The sequence below is a fragment of the Rattus norvegicus genome, chromosome 7, assembly GCF_036323735.1.
Source record: "Rattus norvegicus strain BN/NHsdMcwi chromosome 7, GRCr8, whole genome shotgun sequence".
In the NCBI taxonomy this organism is placed as follows: Eukaryota; Metazoa; Chordata; class Mammalia; order Rodentia; family Muridae; genus Rattus; species Rattus norvegicus.
The window spans coordinates 93,573,246-93,586,914 of record NC_086025.1 but is presented as its reverse complement, the minus strand read 5'-3'; the positions used below and the strand labels follow the sequence as shown (position 1 = coordinate 93,586,914).

The 13,669-nt window shown below is 38.9% G+C and overlaps 1 pseudogene; it reads right to left on the bottom strand.

The window, feature by feature from the left end:
• Positions 1-4,074: 4,074 nt before the first annotated feature.
• LOC120093914 (U6 spliceosomal RNA) lies at positions 4,075-4,174 on the bottom strand (annotated as a pseudogene).
• Between the last annotated feature and the right edge of the window lie 9,495 nt (positions 4,175-13,669).

Below are 13,669 nucleotides of genomic sequence, written 5' to 3'. Positions count from 1 at the left end.
AGGAGCTTGCTAGTCCTGGTCCAAAGAGAAAATATAAGTTTTTCGCAGATGTCTTGAATCACATTGAGAGTCCTCCCACCCACCGTTTCCCTAGCTTTATAGATGTTTTTGTCATTAGAAGCTGCATGTTTCTTACCTCTCCACATTTTTCCACAAGTAGGCACTGTGAAGAACTTAGCCCAGGACCGTAAGTAAGACCTTTTGCAGTTCTGAGGGCTCCTTCTGGGTACTGCTGTCTCTAATCCAGTACTTACTCCTATAAATCCTGGCTGATTTGACTTCCTTAGAGTCTCGAGGCCATTTCCCTCAGTGTTCAGAGAGGAGAGCACCAAGCCTAACATATTGGTGGCAGCCAATAACACAGCCAATAACAGCCAATAACACAGTATGCTGGTTCCATTGTGAGACTCATCTCCTTTGCTTATCTCTCAGGGACTGCTGTCTTTTTTTAACCCAATGACCACTGTTTTCAAAATCATTGCATTCTGTATAGTTTTTACTTTTTACTTTTTTCTGTGGGGGTGCTTAATATAATCTTGGTTGTTCCATATAGGTTGGAAGCAACAATCTATCCTCCCTAATTTTGTTTGGGTTTGGTTTTTTTGTTATTGTTGTTCTTGGTGTGTGTGTGTGTGTGTGTGTGTGTGTGTGTGTGTGTGTGTGTGTGTGTGTGCGTGTGTGTTAGTTATACATGAGTTTATGTTAAACATGAGTTTGTGGCTATGTGCACAGATATCAGAAGTCTTCCTCAATTGTTCTCTGTCTTTTGCCTTGAAACAGAGTTTCTCTCTGAACTAGAAGCTCTACATTCTATCTATGATGGCTGGTCAACCAGGCCACATGATCCTATTGCCTCTGCACCAAAATCTTGGGGTTCCAGACCTGAACAGCTTTTAATGTGGGGTCTTAGGGTTCAAACTGAAGTCTCCATGCTTGCATAGCAAGCCTTCTTACTTTCAGAAGCATAACCCCAGTTCTTCTACATAATTCTTATGCACTCACATCCTTAGGACTTATTTTATATATAATAAATTATGATCTAGTTTAAAGAACAAATACTTTCAAAACATTCCACTACAGTAATTGGTAATCCTGGTTTTTAAAATATGTATTTTACCATATTTTGTATAGATTGAAACCTGAAATTTATGGAACATTTCACAGGGTAACAAACACCCAGGCTCCCCCAAGGCTTCCTCTATTTTATCTTCCAGGTGAATAATAGTGCCACTGTCTGCTATAGCCTATTTGTGAAACCCTAATTCAATACTATATACAGTTTAATGATGTTTCATTATGTAACTACTAGAAACACTAAGTTTAAAAGAAGAAGGGGTACTCAGTAGAGACGCCTCTGTAATATCATGTGCTTGCTCGGATGAGAAGCACAGTGCCATTTTCACTTCAGGTCTCAGATTTGAGCATCGTCTCAAAGGGGGATGGTGCCCAAGTTCTGATGCTGCTTGTCCTTTGAGTGCTACTGAATACCTTCATATCTGCCACCTCACGAAATGTTTCTCAGTTGGAAACTCATCTCCTCCATGATGTCTCCTCACAAACGCTCTTCCAAATTTAATTACTCCTACTCCCGAATGCCTACTGTGCTGGCCACACAGCAATGCTTTAGTTTTCTAAGGGAACTGAGCATTTGCATTTGCATAACATCAGCATCTGAGTCTCTTCATGTGGATTTTCCCAGGTAGCCTCACTACACAGGCATTAGTGACTTGGTGCACCCATTCATTTCCTTCAGTGACTCTAGAAATATTCAGAAATCTAGAAAATATGATAACATTTTACACCAAATGAATATGTAATTATGAATAAACTTATGGTTATACAATTTAAATATATATGCTGTGAACATAGTCTTTTTTTTCCTTCTCTGGTCTTCTTCCTGGGAATATCTGAGAAACAGATATTGAGTTATATTAAGTTTAATTAATATTAAACAGCATTAGGTTGGCAAGTCCATGCATTTTCTGCTGCCAAATTTTTGATCTCATAAAAATCTGAACTGGCTCTTAATAAGTGACTTTGGGGGACTTATTTCAAAGCTGTGAACTTTAGCTAATTCCTCATATTGTCCACCTAACCTTTAACAACACATTTTTTTTTGGAAAATCAGAGTAAACCACCCTTGACACAAGTTGATCCCTGTACACAAATATTCATTTGTAATGAAACTTTATCCCTTTGTCCTTCAAATTATCTTGTAACTGATCCATACATTATAAAACTTAAAGCACAAACAAAATGATAGAACTTTAATTAAAAAGTTTAATGTTAAATGCAATGCCATGTTTCATCTGAGGGCTGAAACACTCAAATGCAAGCCTCAGATGGTCACAAGGATGACCAAAGTTAGGAATGTCTTAGGCTCAAAAAGGATTCTGATCACATGGATTGAGCAGATGAAGAATAGAACTTTCTAAAACTGAAAGACATATACATGTTATGGAAAGGCATTAAGAATCATTTACTGCTACTGGTACAACCATTCTGGAAATCAGTCTGGAGGTTCCTCAGAAAATTGGACATTGAACTACCTGAGGACCCAGCTATACCTCTCTTGGGCATATACCCAAAAGATGCCCCAACATATAAAAAAGACACATGCTCCACTATGTTCATTGCAGCCTTATTTATAATAGCCAGAAACTGGAAAGAACCCAGATGCCCTTCAACAGAGGAATGGATACAGAAAATGTGGTATATCTACACAATGGAATATTACTCAGCTATCAAAAACAATGACTTTATGAAATTCATAGGCAAATGGTTTGAACTGGAAAATATCATCCTGAGTGAGGTAACCCAATCACAGAAAAACACACATGGCATGCACTCATTGATAAGTGGCTATTAGCCCAAATGCTTGAATTACCCTAGATGCCTAGAACAAATGAAACTCAAGACGGATGATCAAAATGTGAATGCTTCACTCCTTCTTTAAAAGGGGAACAAGAATACCCTTGGCAGGGAATAGAGAGGCAAAGATTAAAACAGACACAGAAGGAACACCCATTCAGAGCCTGCCCCACACGTGGCCCATACATATACAGCCATCCAATTAGACAAGATGGATGAAGCAAAGAAGTGCAGGCCGACAGGAGCTGGATGTAGATCTCTCCTGAGAGACACAGCCAGAATACAGCAAATACAGAGGCGAATGCCAGCAGCAAACCACTGAACTGAGAACGGGATCCCCGTTGAAGCAATCAGAGAAAGAACTTGAAGAGCTTGAAGGAGCTCGAGACCCCTTATAAACAACTATGCCAAGCAACCAGAGCTTCCAGGGACTAAGCCACTACCTAAAGACTATACATGGACTGACCCTGGACTCTGACCTCATAGGTAGCAATGAATATTCTAGTAAGATCACCAGTGGAAGGGGAAGCCCTTGGTCCTGCTAAGACTGAACCCCCAATGAACGTGATTGTTGGGGGGAGGGCGGCAATGAGGGGAGGATGGGGAGGGGAACACCCATAAAGAAGGGGAGGGGGAGGGATTAGGGGGATGTTTGCCCGGAAACCGGGAAAGGGAATAACACTCAAAATGTAAATAAGAAATAGTCAAGTTAATAAAAAAAAAAGAATCATTTACTGCTATAATTCTCAAATTAGTAAGAGGAGATGATGGCAATCAGACTCAGCAGAGGTAATGAGAGGGAAAAGATCCTAAGCATATATAAGTTTGACATGCTCAAAGACATTTTTACAACTTCCCACACGTGTAAATCACTGATCTAGCAATGTCTGACAGCCCTTACTACTGTCTGAGGAGCTTCCAAAAAGCCTTATTCACAGGTCACATCACATACAAGATTAGAGCCTCAACTCATCACCGATACTTTATAAAAGTTCTTGGGAGCTAGATGGCTGGAGAGAACCCACTGCTCCTTTAGAAGAGAAGAGTTCAGTCCTAATGTTCACATCAGGTGGTTCAAAAACCCTCTGTAATGGCAACTTCAGGGAATCCGAGACCCTCTTTTGGCTTCTCAGGGTGTAGAGACATACTAGTTTTCATAGCAGTACACCATTTTACATTTCAACTAATGGTGTAAAGGTTTCCAAACGTATGGATCACTTGCAGTGTTTTCTTGTCATCCTTGCATAGGGGCTGTGCTAATCGTCTCTGTGTGCTTCCAATTTTAGTAAATGCCAAAACAAGCAATAATTAAATAAATGGTGATCCAATTTTCAGAAACTCTTATTAACAAGTCCCATGAGAGTGACAGACAGAATCTCCCAGATCTTTTAAAATATGCGTGTTTCAATAATTCCTTACATTTTAAGGTTCGTCGGGTTGACGTTCAAGGAAAAGCTATTAACAGGCTCTTCAAAAGAAGCAGCCTTCATCCATGTGTATGAAGAGTCTCATCCCAGACCCAATGTTTTGTTTTGGTTTTATAATTAAGTGGGTGGTACTCTGAAGTTGTTTGAAAGCCTTTTATGTTTACTGATGTATGCCTAAGTTTGAAGCCCTTTTTGTGTTGCGATTACATATGTTTTAAAATTTTTAACACTCATACTTCTGTGCTACATTTTCATTTGACCCACAATGCCAACAAATAAATTTCTATATTTCTTCTTGCATTTCTTTTATTATTTTTTAGGTCAGGGATTGGTTGGTTGTTTTCCATTTTGAGAGTTTTCTTGTCCTAAGAATCAGTAAATTGAAGATTAAAAGCAGGTTTGGGAAATAGTTGACCCCAGGAATAATAGCTATAGTAACTCTTAATATTGGTTTTCTATAAAACAAGAAGCTATAGAAGGATTAAGATGGTAAATATCTGCCTTCATCTTCACCATCACTTCTCCAGAGCCCAAGTTTGATGCAGTACCAAGACATACTGAGCAGCCTAGTCTGGAAGGTTCATAAATCTTTCTCCACACAGGCCTGCAAGAAGCTTAAAATTAGACCATTATTCTAAACCCACTTGCCATGGCTTTTCAGACAGTACATAATCCGCCTTATCTATCTTTCTCAAATGCTGTGAATTATAAACACTATCAATCTGTAGGGTTCCTTAGTACTACTAAGTATTCTGTGAGCTTAGTTTTCTCATCCACAAAATGTTACTGATGTCGCCACCTTCGTGGAATGATTATGACATTTAAATGAACATAGTTTATCAGCTAGATCAATGTAAGTTGCCATGTTTTCTAAATGTCCGTGAGGCTTCATTTCTTCATTCTTCTCCCCTTTTTCCATGTATTCTCATCACTCATCGTAGCCTTGATATAGCTGATCCTGCTCAGTGCTGCTCTGAGAGGTGCCAGTGCCTTTAGTATTCACTGGGGAATCTCATTCCTTAGCCTCTGCTTCAGTTGTATTTCCCTCATGAGGCTGCACATTTGTTAGCAGTAGCTATTATGTGAACATGGAATTTATTTTTTCATATTGTCTAACTTATTCTCACAGCACCATCCAAATAACCATCTCCCCCAGCCTCAAGGTAAGCTCTGCATGCATATGACCAATGTGTTATTGCTGATCTAATAAAATACTGAAGAGGCAGATGTAAGGACGTTAAGATGTACTAAGGACTATGTTTGTACAAATGCAAAGAAGTTGAAGTAACCAAAATCATAGGTTTAAAGTATGGCTTCTTATATGATCCATATACTCTAGTAATTCCATTGGAAATTGTGCCTCATGTCTATAATCCCATTTACTCAAGAGACCAAGGAGGAAGATTACAAGCTCAAGGCCTGACTATGGTGAAGGAAAGTTCAGGTCAGCCTGCGCAGCATGGTGAGATTATGTCTCAAAAAGAAATCAAAGCATAGGAGTGGTAGAGGACTTGGCTGTCATGCACAAGACCCCAAAATTCACATCCTAGTAATGAAAAAGAAAAGTATGACATTACACCTGGCACATGATCCTGGGTCTGTGCCCATGTTTAAGCCCACAGAGCATGCTCGACTTGTATCAGAGCTAGTCTTTGATTTCACCACACATAAGAATTAATTTAACAAGTGCACCTTAGATGTCTGGCTTTAGGATAGGATGCAAGGAAAAAGGAATATGCCAGGAGATTCCCCTCCTTAGAATGGGCTAAAGTTGGACACACCATTGGATGCAGGTCAAAAGACCAATGATCTCTGGTAGGAAAACTTAACTTTTTCTTACTGCTTCATGCTAAAAACTCAACTCTTTCTTACTGTTCTTTGCTCCATTCATTAAGTGCTTAGAAAACTTAACTCTTTATATCTCTTAGTATTTACTTTATAATTCTCTGTACTTGAATAAGCTCTGGGAAGCTTAACTCTTATTTATAAACTTACTTTATAAATCTCTGGCAATTAACATATGCTGAATAACAGCAGGAAATTCAGTAGAGGATTTATTGCTCTCTCTCTCTGGCCCAGAAGCCTTGACTTTCACTGTCCAGGAAAGAGGGAAACTTGGAGCAATTGACTTTTAGTGAAACTGGAAAAGAAAGTCATGTTCACGGAAAAAATAGTAACTACTACATAAGCACATGTGAATAGGCATTCATACATTCATGTCAGGCCTGACTGCCTATATCATCTTCACAAGTACATATGCATGCTTACATGAATACACTGAATATGTATACATATATGTGTATGTGTATGTATACATAGATGATGTACATGATGTATATGTATGTGTATGTGTATCTCTATCTGTATGTGTATGTGTATGTGTATCTGTATGTGTATGTGTATCTGTATGTGTATATTTGGTAGATGGAACAAAGGCTCCCATTAGCAAGTTCATTAAGCAAGCGCCAAGATAGAAAGAACTCACTCATTCTGGATGAAAAGTAAGTTCTAGCCTTTATTGCTTAGAGAAAGAAAATACTTCTACCTTTTTATTAACTAAAAAAAAGATGAAAGCACACAAACATAACCTCACATCCAAATATGAATATAACGGGAAGCAATAATCACTATTCCTTAATATCTCTCAATATCAATGGCCTCAACTCCCCAATAAAAAGACATAGATTAACAAACTGGATACGCAACGAGGACCCTGCATTCTGCTGCCTACAGGAAACACACCTCAGAGACAAAGACAGACACTACCTCAGAGTGAAAGGCTGGAAAACAACTTTCCAAGCAAATGGTCAGAAGAAGCAAGCTGGAGTAGCCATTCTAATATCAAATAAAATCAATTTCCAACTAAAAGTCATCAAAAAAGATAAGGAAGGACACTTCATATTCATCAAAGGAAAAATCAACCAAGATGAACTCTCAATCCTAAATATCTATGCCCCAAATACAAGGGCACCTACATACGTAAAAGAAACCTTACTAAAGCTCAAAACACACATTGCACCTCACACAATAATAGTGGGAGATTTCAACACCCCACTCTCATCAATGGACAGATCATGGAAACAGAAATTAAACAGTGATGTCGACAGACTAAGAGAAGTCATGAGCCAAATGGACTTAACGGATATTTATAGAACATTCTATCCTAAAGCAAAAGGATATACCTTCTTCTCAGCTCCTCATGGTACTTTCTCCAAAATTGACCATATAATTGGTCAAAAAACGGGCCTCAACAGGTACAGAAAGATAGAAATAGTCCCATGCGTGCTATCGGACCACCACGGCCTAAAACTGGTCTTCAATAACAATAAGGGAAGAATGCCCACATATACGTGGAAATTGAACAATGCTCTACTCAATGATAACCTGGTCAAGGAAGAAATAAAGAAAGAAATTAAAAACTTTTTAGAATTTAATGAAAATGAAGATACAACATACTCAAACTTATGGGACACAAAAAAGCTGTGCTAAGAGGAAAACTCATAGCGCTGAGTGCCTGCAGAAAGAAACAGGAAAGAGCATATGTTAGCAGCTTGACAGCACACCTAAAAACTCTAGAACAAAAAGAAGCAAATACACCCAGGAGGAGTAGAAGGCAGGAAATAATCAAACTCAGAGCTGAAATCAACCAAGTAGAAACAAAAAGGACCATAGAAAGAATCAACAGAACCAAAAGTTGGTTCTTTGAGAAAATCAACAAGATAGATAAACCCTTAGCCAGACTAACGAGAGGACACAGAGAGTGTGTCCAAATTAACAAAATCAGAAATGAAAAGGGAGACATAACTACAGATTCGGAGGAAATTCAAAAAATCATCAGATCTTACTATAAAAACCTATATTCAACAAAACTTGAAAATCTTCAGGAAATGGACAATTTCCTAGACAGATACCAGGTATCGAGGTTAAATCAGGAACAGATAAACCAGTTAAACAACCCCATAACTCCTAAGGAAATAGAAGCAGTCATTAAAGGTCTCCCAACCAAAAAGAGCCCAGGTCCAGACGGGTTTAGTGCAGAATTCTATCAAACCTTCATAGAAGACCTCATACCAATATTATCCAAACTATTCCACAAAATTGAAACAGATGGAGCCCTACCGAATTCCTTCTACGAAGCCACAATTACTCTTATACCTAAACCACACAAAGACACAACAAAGAAAGAGAACTTCAGACCAATTTCCCTTATGAATATCGACGCAAAAATACTCAATAAAATTCTGGCAAACCGAATTCAAGAGCACATCAAAACAATCATCCACCATGATCAAGTAGGCTTCATCCCAGGCATGCAGGGATGGTTTAATATACGGAAAACAATCAACGTGATCCATCATATAAACAAACTGAAAGAACAGAACCACATGATCATTTCATTAGATGCTGAGAAAGCATTTGACAAAATTCAACACCCCTTCATGATAAAAGTCCTGGAAAGAATAGGAATTCAAGGCCCATACATAAACATAGTAAAAGCCATATACAGCAAACCAGTTGCTAACATTAAACTAAATGGAGAGAAACTTGAAGCAATCCCACTAAAATCAGGTACTAGACAAGGCTGCCCACTCTCTCCCTACTTATTTAATATAGTTCTTGAAGTTCTAGCCAGAGCAATCAAACAACAAAAGGAGATCAAAGGGATACAGATCGGAAAAGAAGAGGTCAAAATATCACTATTTGCAGATGACATGATAGTATATTTAAGTGATCCCAAAAGTTCCACCAGAGAACTACTAAAGCTGATAAACAACTTCAGCAAAGTGGCTGGGTATAAAATTAACTCAAATAAATCAGTTGCCTTCCTCTATACAAAAGAGAAACAAGCCGAGAAAGAAATTAGGGAAACGACACCCTTCATAATAGACCCAAATAATATAAAGTACCTCGGTGTGACTTTAACCAAGCAAGTAAAAGATCTGTACAATAAGAACTTCAAGACACTGAGGAAAGAAATTGTAGAAGACCTCAGAAGATGGAAAGATCTCCCATGCTCATGGATTCGCAGGATTAATATAGTAAAAATGGCCATTTTACCAAAAGCAATCTACAGATTCAATGCAATCCCCATCAAAATACCAATCCAATTCTTCAAAGAGTTAGACAGAACAATTTGCAAATTCATCTGGAATAACAAAAAACCCAGGATAGCTAAAGCTATCCTCAACAATAAAAGAACTTCAGGGGGAATCACTATCCCTGAACTCAAGCAGTATTACAGAGCAATAGTGATAAAAACTGCATGGTATTGGTACAGAGACAGACAGATAGACCAATGGAATATAATTGAAGACCCAGAAATGAACCCACACACCTATGGTCACTTGATTTTTGACAAAGGAGCCAAAACCATCCAATGGAAAAAAGATAGCATTTTCAGCAAATGGTGCTGGTTCAACTGGAGGGCAACATGTAGAAGAATGCAGATCGATCCATGCTTATCACCCTGTACAAAGCTTAAGTCCAAGTGGATCAAGGACCTCCACATCAAACCAGACACACTCAAACTAATAGAAGAAAAACTAGGGAAGCATCTGGAACACATGGGCACTGGAAAAAATTTCCTGAACAAAACACCAATGGCTCATGCTCTAAGATCAAGAATCGACAAATGGGATCTCATAAAACTGCAAAGCTTCTGTAAGGCAAAGGACACTGTGGTTAGGACAAAACGGCAACCAACAGATTGGGAAAAGATCTTTACCAATCCTACAACAGATAGAGGCCTTATATCCAAAATATACAAAGAACTCAAGAAGTTAGACTGCAGGGAAACAAATAACCCTATTAAAAAATGGGGTTCAGAGCTAAACAAAGAATTCACAGCTGAGGAATGCCGAATGGCTGAGAAACACCTATAGAAATGTTCAACATCTTTAGTCATAAGGGAAATGCAAATCAAAACAACCCTGAGATTTCACCTCACACCAGTGCGATTGGCTAAGATCAAAAACTCAGGTGACAGCAGATGCTGGCGAGGATGTGGAGAAAGAGGAACACTCCTCCATTGTTGGTGGGATTGCAGACTGGTAAAACCATTCTGGAAATCAGTCTGGAGGTTCCTCAGAAAATTGGACATTGAACTGCCTGAGGATCCAGCTATACCTCTCTTGGGCATATACCCAAAAGATGCCTCAACATATAAAAGAGACACGTGCTCCACTATGTTCATCGCAGCCTTATTTATAATAGCCAGAAAATGGAAAGAACCCAGATGCCCTTCAACAGAGGAATGGATACAGAAAATGTGGTACATCTACACAATGGAATATTACTCAGCTATCAAAAACAACGAGTTTATGAAATTCGTAGGCAAATGGTTGGAACTGGAAAATATCATCCTGAGTGAGCTAACCCAATCACAGAAAGACATACATGGTATGCACTCATTAATAAGTGGCTATTAGCCCAAATGCTTGAATTACCCTAGATCCCTAGAACAAACGAAACTCAAGACGGATGATCAAAATGTGAATGCTTCACTCCTTCTTTAAATGAGGAAAAAGAATACCCTTGGCAGGGAAGGGAGAGGCAAAGATTAAAACAGAGACTGAAGGAACACCCATTCAGAGCCTGCCCCACATGTGGCCCATACATATACAGCCACCCAATTAGACAAGATGGATGAAGCAAAGAAGTGCAGACCGACAGGAGCCGGATGTAGATCGCTCCTGAGAGACACAGCCAGAATACAGCAAATATAGAGGCGAATGCCAGCAGCAAACCACTGAACTGAGAATAGGTCCCCTATTGAAGGAATCAGAGAAAGAACTGGAAGAGCTTGAAGGGGCTCAAGACCCCAAAAGTACAACAATGCCAAGCAACCAGAGCTTCCAGGGACTAAGCCACTACCTAAAGACTATACATGGACTGACCCTGGACTCTGACCCCATAGGTAGCAATGAATATCCTAGTAAGAGCACCAGTGGAAGGGGAAGCCCTGGGTCCTGCTAAGACTGAACCCACAGTGAACTAGTCTATGGGGGGAGGGCGGCAATGGGGGGAGGGTTGGGAGGGGAACACCCATAAGGAAGGGGAGGGGGGAGGGGGATGTTTGCCCGGAAACCGGGAAAGGGAATAACACTCGAAATGTATATAAGAAATACTCAAGTTAATAAAAAAAAAAGAAAAAAAAAAAAAAAGAAAAAGCCCTGTCCTTATCAGTTAGAAAAAGCCTGTTGTTAAGAAAACACCTGTCTGTGGTCAGAAGCCTGCCTCCTCTCTTGGCATTCTGCTCTGTTCATTCTGCTCAGCTCTGCTCTGTTTTGCTTCTATATTGCTTCTATTCTGCTTCTCCTCTCCTTCTACTCTTCTTGTCCTCATTTTTAATTCTTGTACTTTTTCAGTAAAATACATTACATAGTATTCCATGCATCTTTTTTCAAAAGTTCACAACAAGTTCAAACACAAATTCTAATCATAAATTGTATAAGAAGTTACAACAGAGATATTTACATGTGACTCCATTAACACTGGTCATCTAATTAAATATTCATCATCAACCACTGGTTCGACAGGTTTATTATTAGTTTAAAACAATAATTTTTATGTCAAAGTTAGCACAGTTTTGTCAAGAGGCAAATTATTTGCCTTGTGTCTCATTAGTATTAAAGTTTTGTACAGATAAACCCAGTCGATATTTTATTTTTGTCCTTGCATCTACAATAAATTATTCATTCTCTACTTATGACCTTTAGTTATCAGATAGTGGTTTCATGCCCAGCCCAGAAGGAATGTTTTTCCTGATCAGAATATTTTCCCCAATAGTAAGTTGGCTTTCTATCCTAGTGCAATTAGCTAATGACACCTGAAGGTTTATAGAGCCCTAGAGCAGCCTACATTATAAAGGGGTCAAAATGTACTTGTATAAATTTAGAAATTCTATAGAATCATTATTAGGAATCATAAAATCATCAATTTGTCTATATAACATTGCTACAAGAGAGTACATCTTAATTGATCTGCAGAAAATCTTCCCAGTAGGGTGGGCTAATGCCCAGTAATTGTTATTTTAATTTAATAATGACAAAAAAAGGCAAATCAGCTGCAAGAACCAATCCTGAGATGAGATTGCTGAAAGCCTTTCAATTCAGAATTATCCTTCATAGACCATGCAATACAATGTGTCATTTCAAGAATGTCACTTTAATGCCTTTAGCCTTTCCTGGGTGGCTCCTGACAGGATTAAAAGTGACCCCACACAAAAACAACTAAGAAGCTTCCTCGTTTCTGACTGAGGAGACGTCACCACCGTGACCACCATCACTACCAGTGGAGGAAACACTAAAGCTGAGCCAGAGGGAGCAGATTCAATCCTGCCTTGAAAACACTTACCTGCATAACCTTCGGCAAGCCATCCAAAACCTCTGAGCCTCTGTCACCTCTACCTACAGAATGAGAGGAAATGTTTCTGTTTTAAATCATACATTCAATTACCACCTTGTGAGGAACACAGAAATACATAGAGTAGCCAATGAGTTTCTGAGAATATAGGTTATAAAGTCAACTAAAACCACAGGCTACCTCCCTTCCAATCTTCCTACAACCCCTCACAGACTCTGTATGTCCCCATTGGTTAAAATAGATGCTGAGAGGTCTATGGAGCAGAAAGGAATTCTAAATAGGCCAAACAATAGGATTTTAACATAGAGTAATAAATGGTTGAACTATAGGATGGTCTACTGAAGACTCCATGATATTTACTAACTACATAGTCAGCCCAATTCACCAGCATAGTAATGTATCTTTATTATTAGCAATGACTATCTCTGAGGCAGGGAAACTGGATTCAAAAGAAGAGTGGGTGAAGGGAAGCCTAATGTCTCTAACACTCCAATTTCTATTTCTAAGAAATTTTCTCTCATGAATACTCTTGAGAACCTAGAACTCCTTTCTTAGCTTTGATCCAGGACTTTCCCTCATATTAAGAGAAGTTTGTAAAAGCCACCCAGTGCTCTGGATCACCTGCTATCTTAGGTCAAGATAAGACTCTTACACATATCAAGAGTCATCAGCTGCAATGATGACCAAGATACACCTATACCATTATTTCAAAAGCAGTTATAGCAGGAGAGTGGTGGTTTAATAGTTAAAGATGCTTGCTGCCAAGTTTGGCAATCTGAAATTGATCCACATAACCAATGTAATGATGGAAGGAGAAAAGTAACTCCACAAACTTGTCCTCTGTACTCAAAACAGGAGTTGTGATACACAAGCACACAAGCACACACACACACACACACACACACACACACAAATACACACACACACAAAAAGAAGAGGAGCAAGGAGAACAAGAAGTAGAAGAAGGAGCAGCAGAAGCAGAAGAAGCAGAAGAAGAAGCAGCAGCA